General features: G+C 44.1%; 1 pseudogene across 1 annotated transcript; it reads left to right on the plus strand.

Annotated features, from left to right (window-relative positions):
* Nucleotides 1–1,473: 1,473 nt before the first annotated feature.
* LOC148861257 (transcription factor bHLH148 pseudogene) lies at nt 1,474–2,329 on the plus strand (annotated as a pseudogene). Its single transcript, XR_016113381.1, has one exon. The product of XR_016113381.1 is annotated as a transcription factor bHLH148 pseudogene (transcript).
* The last annotated feature ends 990 nt before the right edge of the window (nt 2,330–3,319 follow it).

Consider the following 3,319-nt stretch of genomic DNA (forward strand, 5'->3'; position numbering starts at 1 on the left):
AACTTACCATTATGCCCCGCAATCACTAACCGACAACCAAATTTTTCCTTCAATGGACTGACAAAAATGCCCTTATCGTTCACCACTCAGCCTTCACCGTTGGATATCCTTTTAAGGTTTAAAGTCCCCATTAGTTGCCCATTCACATGGTGCTTGGTCCAATTAAGGGAAAAAGGGATGAACGCATGTACCCAACACAAAGCCGGAAAGGGAGATGAGCAGAGACAAAGAATTCTAATTAGGGGCATTTATGTCCTTCAATGTGAAAAGGCATAATAAGGCTTTTCTTATCGATGGAAAAGCAATATCTTATGTGCTAGAGAACTACAATGCATGAAGTAGAAAGCTCTGTCCTGCCCAAATGACTTTTGTTTGGGAAAATGCTTTTGGCAGCATTTCACCTACCAATTTTGATTCTGGAATTGTACAGGGTTTGGCAATCTACAAAAGCGTTTGATAGCTACATTACATTATATTTGCATACATCTCTCTTCCTTAGCCCTAGCAGGGTAAATTGGTCACATCATAAATAAATAATTAAATTAAATAAAAAAAAGGGGGGAAAACCGGAAAACCTAGGCTACTCAACAAGAGAAATGAAACGAGGCACTAAAACAATAAATGCGATTTAAGTAGCGACACGTGGTGTTGTCTGATTGCTTTAAAGCCTCGCTCGAGTGCTCGACCTTCCAACTTTAACGATTCCTTTATCATGATAGGAGACCTCCCTATTCCCACGAGAGTAGCAGCAGTTACCGCTCACCAGCTCTGTGTTCGAAGCGGGTCGCCCAACCCAACAGGCCGCACCGCCGCAGCGGAGCGAGCGAGCGAAGCTCCCTCACGCACCTACGCTGAAAACCTCCGTCAACTTCATAATCATACAACATCTCTGCTTCTCTGATCCTACTTCCTCTCCTTCGAGTTTCGATAGTCATCGATCCCCCGCTTGCCTCGACCGATCGGTTTCTTCTCATGAAGATTGCTTTACCTTCTTCAGGTACATGTATGACGTATCTTCCTTAGATAACATCGAATTCGCTTTCTCGAAATTTGATTTTGTTTTTTGTTTTTTGTTTTCTGTCTTGTTTTTTTCCTTGCTTTCTAGCCTTGATGTTGATCATCCTGGTAATTTGTTTTCGAAAAACAGAGCTAACATAAATCTTCTCAGAGTTTTTTTTTTTTTTTTTTTTATACTGGTTTTCATCGGAAAGAAAAATCATGTATTCATGACGTTTTGGTGTAATATTAGCTTGCGAGTTGCGACTAGCGAGCGATCCACCTGACACCAGAGGGGAGAACCGCCTTCCTGTCAACTGGATTCGGTGGATTGATCAGCGAGTTCCGAATTTTTCTGCTTGTCTCGATTTGGTATTCCTTTGTTTTCCTTTTATGCATTTCTCTCTATCTGAATCTATTTTCCATTTTCCTTCAGGTGTTCGTTCTTATTAGGCGTTTCGTTACTCTCGTTACCTTCCTTTTTCGTTTTCTCTGTCAGAGAGAGAGAGATTGATTCCGATTCTTCGTTGGTGAGAATCTTGTATTCGTGCTTCGGACCTCTATCATCTCGATTGAATTCGTAAGAGAGAGAAAGAAGAAAAAGAGGTGGCTTTTTCGGTCCGATTGATGGCATCACCTCTGATCTCGAATCCCGAAGCCAGCTCCGATAGATCGCTAGAGTCGAAAAAGAAGAAGAGGAAGAAAACCGCGAATCAGAACCCAGAAGACCCAACAAGATGGAAGACCCGAGCCGAACAGCAAACTTACTCCTCGAAGCTTCTAGAAGCTTTGCGACAAGTCCGCCGGAATCAACCCCCCGCATCCCCGGAAGCTCCGCCTCGTGGCCGAGCTGTACGCGAAGCCGCGGATCGAGTCCTGGCTGTCGCGGCCAAAGGACGAACCCGATGGAGCAGGGCTATCCTCAACGGCCGCCTCAAGTTAAAACTCAGGAAGAAGAAACCCAGGGTGGCGGTCGCCGGAAACTGTAGGTCGAAGAAGCCGGGAGCAAGCATTCTCCGCTTGAAGGAGAAGCGGTTACCGGCGTTGCAGCGAAGAGTGCGCGTCCTCGGAGGGTTAGTTCCCGGTTGCCGAAAAATCTCGTTTCCGGAACTTCTAGAGGAAGCAACGGATTATATTGCTGCGTTGGAGATGCAGGTTAGAGCCATGACCGCTCTCACCGAGCTTCTCTCCGTCGTCGGCAACGATGCCGCGACTAGCTCGAATCGGTCCCCGCCGAACTGAATTCGCTATCTTCCCCCCACCCCCTAATGTTTCTCGAATTTTAAATTCATGTATTTTATTGTACACAAGTTCCCTTTTGCTTTTGGTTTTCTGTCCTTTCTTCTTCCCTCTTTTCGAACTCCACCATCTTGACGAAGACTCAGAGATATTTTTCTCCCCCATTAAAGAACATTAAATCATTAATTAAACTGAAAAACCAAATAACGAAACCCAATTTGTATGATTGGATGAGGTAAGCCACTAAGCTAGATAATCAAGGCGGCCCATGTGATCATCTTAAAGCCCCCTGACATCCTACGGTGTACGATTCTCAATTATGGATTCCTTTTGGTGATGTCTCCGAGCAGAAAGCCTTGATGATGGATATACCAGTAACCAGATTCATTCCACACCTAGTTTCAAATAGTTCCCCAGGGGTGAAGGATTTGACATTTGAGTGCACTTGTTCTGTACACTGCACTCTCACTCTCATGAGTGAATAGTCCTTGATCCTAACCAGAGGTGGTGGTTATTATGTGGGAGATGTTTTCAATATGGGATGTGGAAGTGAGGAATAGATCCCAATTTCAAATGAAAATGCTCGTTTGTTTGTAAGTGGGACTCCGGATCTTTTACCCACAAAACATTATCACGGTGCGTTGGGAACATATCAAATGAAAATGCTCACCACGAGATATTCCCCATGTGTGGCTGCGATCTCGTGTGATAAGTGTGGGTAGAATCGTCAGCTCGTATTACACACACTTACACGTCTTGTTTGTTATCAAAAAGCTCACGCTTTATTGACAAAAAAATCACGAGCTTGCATCTGCTACTCTGCTTCACTGGGTTCATTGAAACTCTCTGTATCTACCTTCAGGCTTCACATAAAAATGGAGACATGGCAGGCAGCGTAGACGGAGGAGGATTACTTCATTTTTTTTTTTTTTTAATTTCTAATAAAAAATAAAAAAGAATCAAAGAAACCGTACGTTTCTATTCCTTGGGTAGTGAGACCACGTGTTGTTAGTGTACCACATGGAACTAATCCGGTCGGTACGTACAAGAGATGCAGACAACGGACTCATGGAAACCCAACCTC

The sequence above is a fragment of the Nelumbo lutea genome, chromosome 4 (assembly GCF_056320005.1).
Source record: "Nelumbo lutea isolate HS-2025 chromosome 4, American lotus-T2T, whole genome shotgun sequence".
Lineage (NCBI taxonomy): Eukaryota > Viridiplantae > Streptophyta > Magnoliopsida > Proteales > Nelumbonaceae > Nelumbo > Nelumbo lutea.